We start from the raw sequence: 18,173 nt of genomic DNA on the forward strand, positions 1-18,173 counted from the left end.
GTGAAGTAAAATGTGAAGCATTGGTTGTTTAGTGGTAGAATTCTAGCCTGCGACGCGGGAGGCCCGGGTTCGATTCCCGGCCAATGCAGTACTCAAGTTTTACTGAAATTATGGTATATTTTGTTAAAGAGTGTCTGGCTCTTTGCATTTTGGTGGTGCAGGTAAAGAATTCCACATACAATAAATTAATGTTAGAATCTTGTGGTTAAGTGGTAGAATTCCCACCTGCCAAGAGAGAGGTCTGGATCTGAAAAGGGAATAAACACCAAACAAATGTTGTACTAAAAGCATATGACTCTTAGCTTGGGAGTTTTATTTCTATTGACTAAGCTGGCCAGGCTTTGTTACAGTGTTGTAGCATCAAGGCAAGGCAACGCTTGCTCTTCAATCTACACTATTAAACCAAAGCAAAGTTTCCACATTCAGTAGATCCTGATATTCCTGCATGGTTTCACCCACTGATGTACACCTGAAACAGCAATATATTTTGTTAAAGAGTGCCTGGCTCTTTGCATTTTGGTGGTGCAGGTATAGAATTCAACATACAATGATTTAGTGGTAGAATCTTGTAGTTTAGTGGTAGAATTCTCGCCTGCTATGAGGGAGGCATGGATCTGAAAAGGGAATAAACACCACCCAATGTTGTGCTCAAAGCAAATGACTCTTAGATTTGGAGTCTTATTCGCTATTGACTCAGATAACTAGGCTTTTTTACAGTGTTATGGCATCATGGCAAGGCAAGGATTGCCCTTCAATCTATAAAACCAAAGCTAGGTTTCCACATTTAGTAGATCCTGAGATTCCTGCTTGGTTTCACACACTGATGTACACCTCTTTTAAGTTTCAAATAAAACACGTTTGGTTGCGTAGTGACAGAGATCTCGCCTGTAGAATTCTGGGAAAAAACACCGCCCAACGTGGGGCTCGAACCCACGACCCTGAGATTAAGAGTCTCATGCTCTACCGACTGAGCTAGCCAGGCTTGGTTACTGTTGTGTGACAAAAAGGCCACTCAAGCCAAGGAGTGCCCTACAAACTATTAAAGTAGATCTAGGCTACCACATTCAGTACACTGAGATGCATGCTTGGTTTCACAAATTGAGGAAAATGGGTAAGTAACCGTGAAGTAAAATGTGAAGCATTGGTTGTTCAGTGGTAGAATTATCGCCTGCCACGCGGGAGGCCCGGGTTCGATTCCCGGCCAATGCAGTACTCAAGTTTTACTGAAATTATGGTATATTTTGTTAAAGAGTGTCTGGCTCTTTGCATTTTGGTGGTGCAGGTAAAGAATTCCACATACAATAAATTAATGTTAGAATCTTGTGGTTTAGTGGTAGAATTCCCACCTGCCAAGAGAGAGGTCTGGATCTGAAAAGGGAATAAACACCAAACAAATGTTGTACTAAAAGCATATGACTCTTAGCTTGGGAGTTTTATTTCTATTGACTAAGCTGGCCAGGCTTTGTTACAGTGTTGTAGCATCAAGGCAAGGCAACGCTTGCTCTTCAATCTACACTATTAAACCAAAGCAAAGTTTCCACATTCAGTAGATCCTGATATTCCTGCATGGTTTCACCCACTGATGTACACCTGAAACAGCGATATATTTTGTTAAAGAGTGCCTGGCTCTTTGCATTTTGGTGGTGCAGGTATAGAATTCAACATACAATGATTTAGTGGTAGAATCTTGTAGTTTAGTGGTAGAATTCTCGCCTGCTATGAGGGAAGCATGGATCTGAAAAGGGAATAAACACCACCCAATGTTGTGCTCAAAGCAAATGACTCTTAGATTTGGAGTCTTATTCGCTATTGACTCAGATAGCTAGGCTTTTTTACAGTGTTATGGCATCATGGCAAGGCAAGGATTGCCCTTCAATTTATAAAACCAAAGCAAGGTTTCCACATTTAGTAGATCCTGAGATTCCTGCTTGGTTTCACACACTGATGTACACCTCTTTTAAGTTTCAAATAAAACACGTTTGGTTGTGTAGTGACAGAGATCTCGCCTGTAGAATTCTGGGAAAAAACACCGGCCAACGTGGGGCTCGAAACCACGACCCTGAGATTAAGAGTCTCATGCTCTACCGACTGAGCTAGCCAGGCTTGGTTACTGTTGTGTGACAAAAAGGCCACTCAAGCCAAGGAGTGCCCTACAAGCTATTAAAGTAGATCTAGGCTACCACATTCAGTACACTGAGATGCATGCTTGGTTTCACAAATTGAGGAAAATGGGTAAGTAACCGTGAAGTAAAATGTGAAGCATTGGTTGTTTAGTGGTAGAATTCTAGCCTGCCACGCGGGAGGCCCGGGTTCGATTCCCGGCCAATGCAGTACTCAAGTTTTACTGAAATTATGGTATATTTTGTTAAAGAGTGTCTGGCTCTTTGCATTTTGGTGGTGCAGGTAAAGAATTCCACATACAATAAATTAATGTTAGAATCTTGTGGTTAAGTGGTAGAATTCCCACCTGCCAAGAGAGAGGTCTGGATCTGAAAAGGGAATAAACACCAAACAAATGTTGTACTAAAAGCATATGACTCTTAGCTTGGGAGTTTTATTTCTATTGACTAAGCTGGCCAGGCTTTGTTACAGTGTTGTAGCATCAAGGCAAGGCAACGCTTGCTCTTCAATCTACACTATTAAACCAAAGCAAAGTTTCCACATTCAGTAGATCCTGATATTCCTGCATGGTTTCACCCACTGATGTACACCTGAAACAGCAATATATTTTGTTAAAGAGTGCCTGGCTCTTTGCATTTTGGTGGTGCAGGTATAGAATTCAACATACAATGATTTAGTGGTAGAATCTTGTAGTTTAGTGGTAGAATTCTCGCCTGCTATGAGGGAGGCATGGATCTGAAAAGGGAATAAACACCACCCAATGTTGTGCTCAAAGCAAATGACTCTTAGATTTGGAGTCTTATTCGCTATTGACTCAGATAACTAGGCTTTTTTACAGTGTTATGGCATCATGGCAAGGCAAGGATTGCCCTTCAATCTATAAAACCAAAGCTAGGTTTCCACATTTAGTAGATCCTGAGATTCCTGCTTGGTTTCACACACTGATGTACACCTCTTTTAAGTTTCAAATAAAACACGTTTGGTTGCGTAGTGACAGAGATCTCGCCTGTAGAATTCTGGGAAAAAACACCGCCCAACGTGGGGCTCGAACCCACGACCCTGAGATTAAGAGTCTCATGCTCTACCGACTGAGCTAGCCAGGCTTGGTTACTGTTGTGTGACAAAAAGGCCACTCAAGCCAAGGAGTGCCCTACAAACTATTAAAGTAGATCTAGGCTACCACATTCAGTACACTGAGATGCATGCTTGGTTTCACAAATTGAGGAAAATGGGTAAGTAACCGTGAAGTAAAATGTGAAGCATTGGTTGTTCAGTGGTAGAATTGTCGCCTGCCACGCGGGAGGCCCGGGTTCGATTCCCGGCCAATGCAGTACTCAAGTTTTACTGAAATTATGGTATATTTTGTTAAAGAGTGTCTGGCTCTTTGCATTTTGGTGGTGCAGGTAAAGAATTCCACATACAATAAATTAATGTTAGAATCTTGTGGTTTAGTGGTAGAATTCCCACCTGCCAAGAGAGAGGTCTGGATCTGAAAAGGGAATAAACACCAAACAAATGTTGTACTAAAAGCATATGACTCTTAGCTTGGGAGTTTTATTTCTATTGACTAAGCTGGCCAGGCTTTGTTACAGTGTTGTAGCATCAAGGCAAGGCAACGCTTGCTCTTCAATCTACACTATTAAACCAAAGCAAAGTTTCCACATTCAGTAGATCCTGATATTCCTGCATGGTTTCACCCACTGATGTACACCTGAAACAGCGATATATTTTGTTAAAGAGTGCCTGGCTCTTTGCATTTTGGTGGTGCAGGTATAGAATTCAACATACAATGATTTAGTGGTAGAATCTTGTAGTTTAGTGGTAGAATTCTCGCCTGCTATGAGGGAAGCATGGATCTGAAAAGGGAATAAACACCACCCAATGTTGTGCTCAAAGCAAATGACTCTTAGATTTGGAGTCTTATTCGCTATTGACTCAGATAGCTAGGCTTTTTTACAGTGTTATGGCATCATGGCAAGGCAAGGATTGCCCTTCAATTTATAAAACCAAAGCAAGGTTTCCACATTTAGTAGATCCTGAGATTCCTGCTTGGTTTCACACACTGATGTACACCTCTTTTAAGTTTCAAATAAAACACGTTTGGTTGTGTAGTGACAGAGATCTCGCCTGTAGAATTCTGGGAAAAAACACCGGCCAACGTGGGGCTCGAAACCACGACCCTGAGATTAAGAGTCTCATGCTCTACCGACTGAGCTAGCCAGGCTTGGTTACTGTTGTGTGCCAAAAAGGCCACTCAAGCCAAGGAGTGCCCTACAAGCTATTAAAGTAGATCTAGGCTACCACATTCAGTACACTGAGATGCATGCTTGGTTTCACAAATTGAGGAAAATGGGTAAGTAACCGTGAAGTAAAATGTGAAGCCTTGGTTGTTCAGTGGTAGAATTCTAGCCTGCCACGCGGGAGGCCCGGGTTCGATTCCCGGCCAATGCAGTACTCCAGTTTTACTGAAATTATGGTATATTTTGTTAAAGAGTGTCTGGCTCTTTGCATTTTGGTGGTGCAGGTAAAGAATTCCACATACAATAAATTAATGTTAGAATCTTGTGGTTAAGTGGTAGAATTCCCACCTGCCAAGAGAGAGGTCTGGATCTGAAAAGGGAATAAACACCAAACAAATGTTGTACTAAAAGCATATGACTCTTAGCTTGGGAGTTTTATTTCTATTGACTAAGCTGGCCAGGCTTTGTTACAGTGTTGTAGAATCAAGGCAAGGCAACGCTTGCTCTTCAATCTACACTATTAAACCAAAGCAAAGTTTCCACATTCAGTAGATCCTGATATTCCTGCATGGTTTCACCCACTGATGTACACCTGAAACAGCAATATATTTTGTTAAAGAGTGCCTGGCTCTTTGCATTTTGGTGGTGCAGGTATAGAATTCAACATACAATGATTTAGTGGTAGAATCTTGTAGTTTAGTGGTAGAATTCTCGCCTGCTATGAGGGAGGCATGGATCTGAAAAGGGAATAAACACCACCCAATGTTGTGCTCAAAGCAAATGACTCTTAGATTTGGAGTCTTATTCGCTATTGACTCAGATAACTAGGCTTTTTTACAGTGTTATGGCATCATGGCAAGGCAAGGATTGCCCTTCAATCTATAAAACCAAAGCTAGGTTTCCACATTTAGTAGATCCTGAGATTCCTGCTTGGTTTCACACACTGATGTACACCTCTTTTAAGTTTCAAATAAAACACGTTTGGTTGTGTAGTGACAGAGATCTCGCCTGTAGAATTCTGGGAAAAAACACCACCCAACGTGGGGCTCGAACCCACGACCCTGAGATTAAGAGTCTCATGCTCTACCGACTGAGCTAGCCAGGCTTGGTTACTGTTGTGTGACAAAAAGGCCACTCAAGCCAAGGAGTGCCCTACAAACTATTAAAGTAGATCTAGGCTACCACATTCAGTACACTGAGATGCATGCTTGGTTTCACAATTTGAGGAAAATGGGTAAGTAACCGAGAAGTAAAATGTGAAGCATTGGTTGTTCAGTGGTAGAATTCTCGCCTGCCACGCGGGAGGCCCGGGTTCGATTCCCGGCCAATGCAGTACTCAAGTTTTACTGAAATTATGGTATATTTTGTTAAAGAGTGTCTGGCTCTTTGCATTTTGGTGGTGCAGGTAAAGAATTCCACATACAATAAATTAATGTTAGAATCTTGTGGTTTAGTGGTAGAATTCCCACCTGCCAAGAGAGAGGTCTGGATCTGAAAAGGGAATAAACACCAAACAAATGTTGTACTAAAAGCATATGACTCTTAGCTTGGGAGTTTTATTTCTATTGACTAAGCTGGCCAGGCTTTGTTACAGTGTTGTAGCATCAAGGCAAGGCAACGCTTGCTCTTCAATCTACACTATTAAACCAAAGCAAAGTTTCCACATTCAGTAGATCCTGATATTCCTGCATGGTTTCTCCCACTGATGTACACCTGAAACAGCGATATATTTTGTTAAAGAGTGCCTGGCTCTTTGCATTTTGGTGGTGCAGGTATAGAATTCAACATACAATGATTTAGTGGTAGAATCTTGTAGTTTAGTGGTAGAATTCTCGCCTGCTATGAGGGAGGCATGGATCTGAAAAGGGAATAAACACCACCCAATGTTGTGCTCAAAGCAAATGACTCTTAGATTTGGAGTCTTATTCGCTATTGACTCAGATAGCTAGGCTTTTTTACAGTGTTATGGCATCATGGCAAGGCAAGGATTGCCCTTCAATTTATAAAACCAAAGCAAGGTTTCCACATTTAGTAGATCCTGAGATTCCTGCTTGGTTTCACACACTGATGTACACCTCTTTTAAGTTTCAAATAAAACACGTTTGGTTGTGTAGTGACAGAGATCTCGCCTGTAGAATTCTGGGAAAAAACACCGCCCAACGTGGGGCTCAAACCCACGACCCTGAGATTAAGAGACTCATGCTCTACCGACTGAGCTAGCCAGGCTTGGTTACTGTGATGTGACAAAAAGGCCACTCAGGCCAAGGAGTGCAATACAAGCTATTAAAGTAGATCTAGGCTACCACATTCAGTACACTGAGATGCATGCTTGGTTTCACAAATTGAGGAAAATGGGTAAGTAACCGTGAAGTAAAATGTGAAGCATTGGTTGTTCAGTGGTTGAATTCTCGCCTGCCACGCGGGAGGCCCGGGTTCGATTCCCGGCCAATGCAGTACTCAAGTTTTACTGAAATTATGGTATATTTTGTTAAAGAGTGTCTGGCTCTTTGCTTTTTGGTGGTGCAGGTATAGAATTCCACATACAATAAATTAATGTTAGAATCTTGTGGTTTAGTGGTAGAATTCCCACCTGCCAAGAGAGAGGTCTGGATCTGAAAAGGGAATAAACACCAAACAAATGTTGTACTAAAAGCATATGACTCTTAGCTTGGGAGTTTTATTTCTATTGACTAAGCTGACCAGGCTTTGTTACAGTGTTGTAGCATCAAGGCAAGGCAACGCTTGCTCTTCAATCTACACTATTAAACCAAAGCAAAGTTTCCACATTCAGTAGATCCTGATATTCCTGCATGGTTTCACCCACTGATGTACACCTGAAACAGCAATATATTTTGTTAAAGAGTGCCTGGCTCTTTGCATTTTGGTGGTGCAGGCATAGAATTCAACATACAATGATTTAGTGGTAGAATCTTGTGGTTTAGTGGTAGAATTCTCGCCTGCCATGAGGGAGGCATGGATCTAAAAAGGGAATAAACACCACCCAATGTTGTGCTCAAAGCAAATGACTCTTAGATTTGGAGTCTTATTCGCTATTGACTCAGATAGCTAGGCTTTTTTACAGTGTTATGGCATCATGGCAAGGCAAGGATTGCCCTTCAATCTATAAAACCAAAGCAAGGTTTCCACATTTAGTAGATCCTGAGATTCCTGCTTGGTTTCACACACTGATGTACACCTCTTTTAAGTTTCAAATAAAACACATTTGGTTGTGTAGTGACAGAGATCTCGCCTGTAGAATTCTGGGAAAAAACACCGCCTAATGTGGGGCTCGAACCCATGACCCTGAGATTAAGAGTCTCATGCTCTACCGACTGAGCTAGCCAGGCTTGGTTACTGTGATTTGACAAAAAGGCCACTCAAGCCAAGGAGTGCAATACAAGCTATTAAAGTAGATCTAGGCTACCACATTCAGTACACTGAGATGCATGCTTGGTTTCACACATTGAGGAAAATGGGTAAGTAACCGTGAAGTAAAATGTGAAGCATTGGTTGTTCAGTGGTAGAATTCTCGCCTGCCACGCGGGAGGCCCGGGTTCGATTCCCGGCCAATGCAGTACTCAAGTTTTACTGAAATTATGGTATATTTTGTTAAAGAGTGTCTGGCTCTTTGCATTTTGGTGGTGCAGGTATACAGTAGAATTCCACATACAATAAATTAATGGTAGAATCTTGTGGTTTAGTGGTAGAATTCCCACCTGCCAAGAGAGAGGTCTGGATCTGAAAAGGGAATAAACACCAAACAAATGTTGTACTAAAAGCATATGACTCTTAGCTTGGGAGTTTTATTTCTATTGACTAAGCTGGCCAGGCTTTGTTACAGTGTTGTAGCATCAAGGCAAGGCAACGCTTGCTCTTCAATCTACACTATTAAACCAAAGCAAAGTTTCCACATTCAGTAGATCCTGATATTCCTGCATGGTTTCACCCACTGATGTACACCTGAAACAGCAATATATTTTGTTAAAGAGTGCCTGGCTCTTTGCATTTTGGTGGTGCAGGTATAGAATTCAACATACAATGATTTAGTGGTAGAATCTTGTAGTTTAGTGGTAGAATTCTCGCCTGCTATGAGGGAGGCATGGATCTGAAAAGGGAATAAACACCACCCAATGTTGTGCTCAAAGCAAATGACTCTTAGATTTGGAGTCTTATTCGCTATTGACTCAGATAACTAGGCTTTTTTACAGTGTTATGGCATCATGGCAAGGCAAGGATTGCCCTTCAATCTATAAAACCAAAGCTAGGTTTCCACATTTAGTAGATCCTGAGATTCCTGCTTGGTTTCACACACTGATGTACACCTCTTTTAAGTTTCAAATAAAACACGTTTGGTTGTGTAGTGACAGAGATCTCGCCTGTAGAATTCTGGGAAAAAACACCGCCCAATGTGGGGCTCGAACCCATGACCCTGAGATTAAGAGTCTCATGCTCTACCGACTGAGCTAGCCAGGCTTGGTTACTGTGATTTGACAAAAAGGCCACTCAAGCCAAGGAGTGCAATACAAGCTATTAAAGTAGATCTAGGCTACCACATTCAGTACACTGAGATGCATGCTTGGTTTCACACATTGAGGAAAATGGGTAAGTAACCGTGAAGTAAAATGTGAAGCATTGGTTGTTCAGTGGTAGAATTCTCGCCTGCCACGCGGGAGGCCCGGGTTCGATTCCCGGCCAATGCAGTACTCAAGTTTTACTGAAATTATGGTATATTTTGTTAAAGAGTGTCTGGCTCTTTGCATTTTGGTGGTGCAGGTATAGAATTCCACATACAATAAATTAATGGTAGAATCTTGTGGTTTAGTGGTAGAATTCCCACCTGCCAAGAGAGAGGTCTGGATCTGAAAAGGGAATAAACACCAAACAAATGTTGTACTAAAAGCATATGACTCTTAGCTTGGGAGTTTTATTTCTATTTCTAAGCTGGCCAGGCTTTGTTACAGTGTTGTAGCATCAAGGCAAGGCAACGCTTGCTCTTCAATCTACACTATTAAACCAAAGCAAAGTTTCCACATTCAGTAGATCCTGATATTCCTGCATGGTTTCACCCACTGATGTACACCTGAAACAGCAATATATTTTGTTAAAGAGTGCCTGGCTCTTTGCATTTTGGTGGTGCAGGTATAGAATTCAACATACAATGATTTAGTGGTAGAATCTTGTAGTTTAGTGGTAGAATTCTCGCCTGCTATGAGGGAGGCATGGATCTGAAAAGGGAATAAACACCACCCAATGTTGTGCTCAAAGCAAATGACTCTTAGATTTGGAGTCTTATTCGCTATTGACTCAGATAACTAGGCTTTTTTACAGTGTTATGGCATCATGGCAAGGCAAGGATTGCCCTTCAATCTATAAAACCAAAGCTAGGTTTCCACATTTAGTAGATCCTGAGATTCCTGCTTGGTTTCACACACTGATGTACACCTCTTTTAAGTTTCAAATAAAACACGTTTGGTTGTGTAGTGACAGAGATCTCGCCTGTAGAATTCTGGGAAAAAACACCGCCCAACGTGGGGTTCGAACCCACGACCCTGAGATTAAGAGTCTCATGCTCTACCGACTGAGCTAGCCAGGCTTGGTTACTGTTGTGTGACAAAAAGGCCACTCAAGCCAAGGAGTGCCCTACAAACTATTAAAGTAGATCTAGGCTACCACATTCAGTACACTGAGATGCATGCTTGGTTTCACAAATTGAGGAAAATGGGTAAGTAACCGTGAAGTAAAATGTGAAGCATTGGTTGTTCAGTGGTAGAATTCTAGCCTGCCACGCGGGAGGCCCGGGTTCGATTCCCGGCCAATGCAGTACTCAAGTTTTACTGAAATTATGGTATATTTTGTTAAAGAGTGTCTGGCTCTTTGCATTTTGGTGGTGCAGGTAAAGAATTCCACATACAATAAATTAATGGTAGAATCTTGTGGTTAAGTGGTAGAATTCCCACCTGCCAAGAGAGAGGTCTGGATCTGAAAAGGGAATAAACACCAAACAAATGTTGTACTAAAAGCATATGACTCTTAGCTTGGGAGTTTTATTTCTATTGACTAAGCTGGCCAGGCTTTGTTACAGTGTTGTAACATCAAGGCAAGGCAACGCTTGCTCTTCAATCTACACTATTAAACCAAAGCAAAGTTTCCACATTCAGTAGATCCTGATATTCCTGCATGGTTTCACCCACTGATGTACACCTGAAACAGCAATATATTTTGTTAAAGAGTGCCTGGCTCTTTGCATTTTAGTGGTGCAGGTATAGAATTCAACATACAATGATTTAGTGGTAGAATCTTGTAGTTTAGTGGTAGAATTCTCGCCTGCTATGAGGGAGGTATGGATCTGAAAAGGGAATAAACACCACCCAATGTTGTGCTCAAAGCAAATGACTCTTAGATTTGGAGTCTTATTCGCTATTGACTCAGATAACTAGGCTTTTTTACAGTGTTATGGCATCATGGCAAGGCAAGTATTGCCCTTCAATCTATAAAACCAAAGCTAGGTTTCCACATTTAGTAGATCCTGAGATTCCTGCTTGGTTTCACACACTGATGTACACCTCTTTTAAGTTTCAAATAAAACACGTTTGGTTGTGTAGTGACAGAGATCTCGCCTGTAGAATTCTGGGAAAAAACACCGCCCAACGTGGGGCTCAAACCCACGACCCTGAGATTAAGAGTCTCATGCTCTACCGACTGAGCTAGCCAGGCTTGGTTACTGTGATGTGACAAAAAGGCCACTCAGGCCAAGGAGTGCAATACAAGCTATTAAAGTAGATCTAGGCTACCACATTCAGTACACTGAGATGCATGCTTGGTTTCACACATTGAGGAAAATGGGTAAGTAACCGTGAAGTAAAATGTGAAGCATTGGCTGTTCAGTGGTAGAATTCTCGCCTGCCACGCGGGAGGCCCGGGTTCGATTCCCGGCCAATGCAGTACTCAAGTTTTACTGAAATTATGGTATATTTTGTTAAAGAGTGGCTGACTCTTTGCATTTTGGTGGTGCAGGTATAGAATTCCACATACAATAAATTAATGGTAGAATCTTGTGGTTTAGTGGTAGAATTCCCACCTGCCAAGAGAGAGGTCTGGATCTGAAAAGGGAATAAATACCAAACAAATGTTGTACTAAAAGCATATGACTCTTAGCTTGGGAGTTTTATTTCTATTGACTAAGCTGGCCAGGCTTTGTTACAGTGTTGTAGCATCAAGGCAAGGCAACGCTTGCTCTTCAATCTACACTATTAAACCAAAGCAAAGTTTCCACATTCAGTAGATCCTGATATTCCTGCATGGTTTCACCCACTGATGTACACCTGAAACAGCGATATATTTTGTTAAAGAGTGCCTGGCTCTTTGCATTTTGGTGGTGCAGGTATAGAATTTAACATACAATGATTTAGTGGTAGAATCTTGTGGTTTAGTGGTAGAATTCTCGCCTGCCATGAGGGAGGCATGGATCTGAAAAGGGAATAAACACCACCCAATGTTGTGCTCAAAGCAAATGACTCTTAGATTTGGAGTCTTATTCACTATTGACTCAGATAGCTAGGCTTTTTTACAGTGTTATGGCATCATGGCAAGGCAAGGATTGCCCTTCAATTTATAAAACCAAAGCAAGGTTTCCACATTTAGTAGATCCTGAGATTCCTGCTTGGTTTCACACACTGATGTACACCTCTTTTAAGTTTCAAATAAAACACGTTTGGTTGTGTAGTGACAGAGATCTCGCCTGTAGAATTCTGGGAAAAAACACCGCCCAACGTGGGGCTCGAACCCACGACCCTGAGATTAAGAGTCTCATGCTCTACCGACTGAGCTAGCCAGGCTTCGTTACCGTTGTGTGACAAAAAGGCCACTCAAGCCAAGGAGTGCCCTACAAGCTATTAAAGTAGATCTAGGCTACCACATTCAGTACACTGAGATGCATGCTTGGTTTCACAAATTGAGGAAAATGGGTAAGTAACCGTGAAGTAAAATGTGAAGCATTGGTTGTTCAGTGGTGGAATCCTCGCCTGCCACGCGGGAGGCCTGGGTTCGATTCCCGGCCAATGCAGTACTCAAGTTTTACTGAAATTATGGTATATTTTGTTAAAGAGTGTCTGGCTCTTTGCTTTTTGGTGGTGCAGGTATAGAATTCCACATACAATAAATTAATGTTAGAATCTTGTGGTTTAGTGGTAGAATTCCCACCTGCCAAGAGAGAGGTCTGGATCTGAAAAGGGAATAAACACCAAACAAATGTTGTACTAAAAGCATATGACTCTTAGCTTGGGAGTTTTATTTCTATTGACTAAGCTGGCCAGGCTTTGTTACAGTGTTGTAGCATCAAGGCAAGGCAACGCTTGCTCTTCAATCTACACTACTAAACCAAAGCAAAGTTTCCACATTCAGTAGATCCTGATATTCCTGCATGGTTTCACCCACTGATGTACACCTGAAACAGCGATATATTTTGTTAAAGAGTGCCTGGCTCTTTGCATTTTGGTGGTGCAGGCATAGAATTCAACATACAATGATTTAGTGGTAGAATCTTGTGGTTTAGTGGTAGAATTCTCGCCTGCCATGAGGGAGGCATGGATCTAAAAAGGGAATAAACACCACCCAATGTTGTGCTCAAAGCAAATGACTCTTAGATTTGGAGTCTTATTCGCTATTGACTCAGACAGCTAGGCTTTTTTACAGTGTTATGGCATCATGGCAAGGCAAGGATTGCCCTTCAATCTATAAAACCAAAGCAAGGTTTCCACATTTAGTAGATCCTGAGATTCCTGCTTGGTTTCACACACTGATGTACACCTCTTTTAAGTTTCAAATAAAACACGTTTGGTTGTGTAGTGACAGAGATCTCGCCTGTAGAATTCTGTGAAAAAACACCGCCCAACGTGGGGCTCGAACCCACGACCCTGAGATTAAGAGTCTCATGCTCTACCGACTGAGCTAGCCAGGCTTGGTTACTGTTGTCTGACAAAAAGGCCACTCAAGCCAAGGAGTGCCCTACAAGCTATTAAAGTAGATCTAGGCTACCACATTCAGTACACTGAGATGCATGCTTGGTTTCACACATTGAGGAAAATGGGTACGTAACCGTGAAGTAAAATGTGAAGCATTGGTTGTTCAGTGGTAGAATTCTCGCCTGACACGCGGGAGGCCCGGGTTCGATTCCCGGCCAATGCAGTACTCAAGTTTTACTGAAATTATGGTATATTTTGTTAAAGAGTGTCTGGCTCTTTGCATTTTGGTGGTGCAGGTATAGAATTCCACATACAATAAATTAATGGTAGAATCTTGTGGTTTAGTGGTAGAATTCCCACCTGCCAAGAGAGAGGTCTGGATCTGAAAAGGGAATAAACACCAAACAAATGTTGTACTAAAAGCATATGACTCTTAGCTTGGGAGTTTTATTTCTATTGACTAAGCTGGCCAGGCTTTGTTACAGTGTTGTAGCATCAAGGCAAGGCAACGCTTGCTCTTCAATCTACACTATTAAACCAAAGCAAAGTTTCCACATTCAGTAGATCCTGATATTCCTGCATGGTTTCACCCACTGATGTACACCTGAAACAGCGATATATTTTGTTAAAGAGTGCCTGGCTCTTTGCATTTTGGTGGTGCAGGTATAGAATTTAACATACAATGATTTAGTGGTAGAATCTTGTGGTTTAGTGGTAGAATTCTCGCCTGCCATGAGGGAGGCATGGATCTGAAAAGGGAATAAACACCACCCAATGTTGTGCTCAAAGCAAATGACTCTTAGATTTGGAGTCTTATTTGCTATTGACTCAGATAGCTAGGCTTTTTTACAGTGTTATGGCATCATGGCAAGGCAAGGATTGCCCTTCAATTTATAAAACCAAAGCAAGGTTTCCACATTTAGTAGATCCTGAGATTCCTGCTTGGTTTCACACACTGATGTACACCTCTTTTAAGTTTCAAATAAAACACGTTTGGTTGTGTAGTGACAGAGATCTCGCCTGTAGAATTCTGGGAAAAAACACCGCCCAACGTGGGGCTCGAACCCACGACCCTGAGATTAAGAGTCTCATGCTCTACCGACTGAGCTAGCCAGGCTTGGTTACTGTTGTGTGACAAAAAGGCCACTCAAGCCAAGGAGTGCCCTACAAACTATTAAAGTAGATCTAGGCTACCACATTCAGTACACTGAGATGCATGCTTGGTTTCACAAATTGAGGAAAATGGGTAAGTAACCGTGAAGTAAAATGTGAAGCATTGGTTGTTCAGTGGTAGAATTCTCGCCTGCCACGCGGGAGGCCCGGGTTCGATTCCCGGCCAATGCAGTACTCAAGTTTTACGGAAATTATGGTATAATTTGTTAAAGAGTGGCTGGCTCTTTGCATTTTGGTGGTGCAGGTATAGAATTCCACATACAATAAATTAATGGTAGAATCGTGTGGTTTAGTGGTAGAATTCCCACCTGCCAAGAGAGAGGTCTGGATCTGAAAAGGGAATAAACACCAAACAAATGTTGTATTAAAAGCATATGACTCTCAGCTTGGGAGTTTTATTTCTATTGACTAAGCTGGCCAGGCTTTGTTTCAGTGTTGTAGCATCAAGGCAAGGCAACGCTTGCTCTTCAATCTACACTACTAAACCAAAGCAAAGTTTCCACATTCAGTAGATCCTGATATTCCTGCATGGTTTCACCCACTGATGTACACCTGAAACAGCGATATATTTTGTTAAATAGTGCATGGCTCTTTGCATTTTGGTGGTGCAGGCATAGAATTCAACATACAATGATTTAGTGGTAGAATCTTGTGGTTTAGTGGTAGAATTCTCGCCTGCCATGAGGGAGGCATGGATCTAAAAAGGGAATAAACACCACCCAATGTTGTGCTCAAAGCAAATGACTCTTAGATTTGGAGTCTTATTCGCTATTGACTCAGATAGCTAGGCTTTTTTACAGTGTTATGGCATCATGGCAGGGCAAGGATTGCCCTTCAATCTATAAAACCAAAGCAAGGTTTCCACATTTAGTAGATCCTGAGATTCCTGCTTGGTTTCACACACTGATGTACACCTCTTTTAAGTTTCAAATAAAACACGTTTGGTTGTGTAGTGACAGAGATCTCGCCTGTAGAATTCTGGGAAAAAACACCGCCCAACGTGGGGCTCGAACCCACGACCCTGAGATTAAGAGTCTCATGCTCTACCGACTGAGCTAGCCAGGCTTGGTTACTGTGATGTGACAAAAAGGCCACTCAAGCCAAGGCGTGCCCTACAAGCTATTAAAGTAGATCTAGGCTACCACATTCAGTACACTGAGATGCATGCTTGGTTTCACACATTGAGGAAAATGGGTAAGTAACCGTGAAGTAAAATGTGAAGCATTGGTTGTTCAGTGGTAGAATTCTCGCCTGCCATGCGGGAGGCCCGGGTTCGATTCCCGGCCAATGCAGTACTCAAGTTTTACTGAAATTATGGTATATTTTGTTAAAGAGTGTCTGGCTCTTTGCATTTTGGTGGTGCAGGTATAGAATTCCACATACAATAAATTAATGGTAGAATCTTGTGGTTTAGTGGTAGAATTCCCACCTGCCAAGAGAGAGGTCTGGATCTGAAAAGGGAATAAACACCAAACAAATGTTGTACTAAAAGCATATGACTCTTAGCTTGGGAGTTTTATTTCTATTTACTAAGCTGGCTAGGCTTTGTTACAGTGTTGTAGCATCAAGGCAAGGCAACGCTTGCTCTTCAATCTACACTATTAAACCAAAGCAAAGTTTCCACATTCAGTAGATCCTGATATTCCTGCTTGGTTTCACCCACTGATGTACACCTGAAACAGCGATATATTTTGTTAAAGAGTGCCTGGCTCTTTGCATTTTGGTGGTGCAGGTATAGAATTTAACATACAATGATTTAGTGGTAGAATCTTGTGGTTTAGTGGTAGAATTCTCGCCTGCCATGAGGGAGGCATGGATCTGAAAAGGGAATAAACACCACCCAATGTTGTGCTCAAAGCAAATGACTCTTAGATTTGGAGTCTTATTCGCTATTGACTCAGATAGCTAGGCTTTTTTACAGTGTAATGGCATCATGGCAAGTGGTAGAATTCTCGCCTGCCACGCGGGAGGCCCGGGTTCGATTCCCGGCCAATGCAGTACTCAAGTTTTACTGAAATTATGGTATATTTTGTTAAAGAGTGTCTGGCTCTTTGCTTTTTGGTGGTGCAGGTATAGAATTCCACATACAATAAATTAATGTTAGAATCTTGTGTTTTAGTGGTAGAATTCCCACCTGCCAAGAGAGAGGTCTGGATCTGAAAAGGGAATAAACACCAAACAAATGTTGTACTAAAAGCATATGAATCTTAGCTTGGGAGTTTTATTTCTATTGACTAAGCTGGCCAGGCTTTGTTACAGTGTTGTAGCATCAAGGCAAGGCAACGCTTGCTCTTCAATCTATACTATTAAACCAAAGCAAAGTTTCCACATTCAGTAGATCCTGATATTCCTGCATGGTTTCACCCACTGATGTACACCTGAAACAGCGATATATTTTGTTAAAGAGTGCCTGGCTCTTTGCATTTTGGTGGTGCAGGTATAGAATTTAACATACAATGATTTAGTGGTAGAATCTTGTGGTTTAGTGGTAGAATTCTCGCCTGCCATGAGGGAGGCATGGATCTGAAAAGGGAATAAACACCACCCAATGTTGTGCTCAAAGCAAATGACTCTTAGATTTGGAGTCTTATTCGCTATTGACTCAGATAGCTAGGCTTTTTTACAGTGTTATGGCATCATGGCAAGGCAAGGATTGCCCTTTAATTTATAAAACCAAAGCAAGGTTTCCACATTTAGTAGATCCTGAGATTCCTGCTTGGTTTCACACACTGATGTACACCTCTTTTAAGTTTCAAATAAAACATGTTTGGTTGTGTAGTGACAGAGATCTCGCCTGTAGAATTCTGGGAAAAAACACCGCCCAACGTGGGGCTCGAACCCACGACCCTGAGATTAAGAGTCTCATGCTCTATCGACTGAGCTAGCCAGGCTTGGTTACTGTGATTTGACAAAAAGGCCACTCAAGCCAAGGAGTGCAATACAAGCTATTAAAGTAGATCTAGGCTACCACATTCAGTACACTGAGATGCATGCTTGGTTTCACACATTGAGGAAAAGGGGTAAGTAACCGTGAAGTAAAACGTGAAGCATTGGTTGTTCAGTGGTAGAATTCTCGCCTGCCACGCGGGAGGCCCGGGTTCGATTCCCGGCCAATGCAGTACTCAAGTTTTACTGAAATTATGGTATATTTTGTTAAAGAGTGTCTGGCTCTTTGCATTTTGGTGGTGCAGGTATAGAATTCCACATACAATAAATTAATGGTAGAATCTTGTGGTTTAGTGGTAGAATTCCCACCTGCCAAGAGAGAGGTCTGGATCTGAAAAGGGAATAAACACCAAACAAATGTTGTACTAAAAGCATATGACTCTTAGCTTGGGGGTTTTATTTCTATTGACTAAGCTGGCCAGGCTTTGTTACAGTGTTGTAGCATCAAGGCAAGGCAACGCTTGCTCTTCAATCTACACTATTAAACCAAAGCAAAGTTTCCACATTCAGTAGATCCTGATATTCCTGCATGGTTTCACCCACTGATGTACACCTGAAACAGCGATATATTTTGTTAAAGAGTGCCTGGCTCTTTGCATTTTGGTGGTGCAGGTATAGAATTTAACATACAATGATTTAGTGGTAGAATCTTGTGGTTTAGTGGTAGAATTCTCGCCTGCCATGAGGGAGGCATGGATCTGAAAAGGGAATAAACACCACCCAATGTTGTGCT

At 41.8% G+C, this 18,173-nt stretch overlaps 14 non-coding genes across 14 annotated transcripts; 7 read left to right on the forward strand and 7 right to left on the reverse strand.

The window, feature by feature from the left end:
- Positions 1-17: 17 nt before the first annotated feature.
- Positions 18-88, forward strand: TRNAR-GCG (transfer RNA arginine (anticodon GCG)). The gene has a single exon. It is a non-coding gene; the product is annotated as a tRNA-Arg (tRNA).
- An 821-nt stretch (positions 89-909) lies between these two features.
- Positions 910-982, reverse strand: TRNAK-CUU (transfer RNA lysine (anticodon CUU)). The gene has a single exon. It is a non-coding gene; the product is annotated as a tRNA-Lys (tRNA).
- A 2,169-nt stretch (positions 983-3,151) lies between these two features.
- Positions 3,152-3,224, reverse strand: TRNAK-CUU (transfer RNA lysine (anticodon CUU)). Its single transcript has one exon. It is a non-coding gene; the product is annotated as a tRNA-Lys (tRNA).
- A 2,398-nt stretch (positions 3,225-5,622) lies between these two features.
- On the forward strand, positions 5,623-5,693 carry TRNAG-GCC (transfer RNA glycine (anticodon GCC)). The gene has a single exon. It is a non-coding gene; the product is annotated as a tRNA-Gly (tRNA).
- Positions 5,694-7,864: 2,171 nt separating this feature from the next.
- Positions 7,865-7,935, forward strand: TRNAG-GCC (transfer RNA glycine (anticodon GCC)). The gene has a single exon. It is a non-coding gene; the product is annotated as a tRNA-Gly (tRNA).
- Positions 7,936-8,990: 1,055 nt separating this feature from the next.
- TRNAG-GCC (transfer RNA glycine (anticodon GCC)) lies at positions 8,991-9,061 on the forward strand. Its single transcript has one exon. It is a non-coding gene; the product is annotated as a tRNA-Gly (tRNA).
- Positions 9,062-9,881: 820 nt separating this feature from the next.
- On the reverse strand, positions 9,882-9,954 carry TRNAK-CUU (transfer RNA lysine (anticodon CUU)). Its single transcript has one exon. It is a non-coding gene; the product is annotated as a tRNA-Lys (tRNA).
- Positions 9,955-12,123: 2,169 nt separating this feature from the next.
- On the reverse strand, positions 12,124-12,196 carry TRNAK-CUU (transfer RNA lysine (anticodon CUU)). Its single transcript has one exon. It is a non-coding gene; the product is annotated as a tRNA-Lys (tRNA).
- Positions 12,197-13,244: 1,048 nt separating this feature from the next.
- On the reverse strand, positions 13,245-13,317 carry TRNAK-CUU (transfer RNA lysine (anticodon CUU)). The gene has a single exon. It is a non-coding gene; the product is annotated as a tRNA-Lys (tRNA).
- Positions 13,318-13,473: 156 nt separating this feature from the next.
- TRNAV-GAC (transfer RNA valine (anticodon GAC)) lies at positions 13,474-13,544 on the forward strand. The gene has a single exon. It is a non-coding gene; the product is annotated as a tRNA-Val (tRNA).
- An 821-nt stretch (positions 13,545-14,365) lies between these two features.
- Positions 14,366-14,438, reverse strand: TRNAK-CUU (transfer RNA lysine (anticodon CUU)). Its single transcript has one exon. It is a non-coding gene; the product is annotated as a tRNA-Lys (tRNA).
- Positions 14,439-14,594: 156 nt separating this feature from the next.
- On the forward strand, positions 14,595-14,665 carry TRNAG-GCC (transfer RNA glycine (anticodon GCC)). The gene has a single exon. It is a non-coding gene; the product is annotated as a tRNA-Gly (tRNA).
- Positions 14,666-15,486: 821 nt separating this feature from the next.
- On the reverse strand, positions 15,487-15,559 carry TRNAK-CUU (transfer RNA lysine (anticodon CUU)). The gene has a single exon. It is a non-coding gene; the product is annotated as a tRNA-Lys (tRNA).
- Positions 15,560-17,541: 1,982 nt separating this feature from the next.
- On the forward strand, positions 17,542-17,612 carry TRNAG-GCC (transfer RNA glycine (anticodon GCC)). Its single transcript has one exon. It is a non-coding gene; the product is annotated as a tRNA-Gly (tRNA).
- Positions 17,613-18,173: the final 561 nt, after the last annotated feature.

Source organism: Crinia signifera, chromosome 3 (genome assembly GCF_055691185.1).
Source record: "Crinia signifera chromosome 3, ASM5569118v1, whole genome shotgun sequence".
In the NCBI taxonomy this organism is placed as follows: Eukaryota; Metazoa; Chordata; class Amphibia; order Anura; family Myobatrachidae; genus Crinia; species Crinia signifera.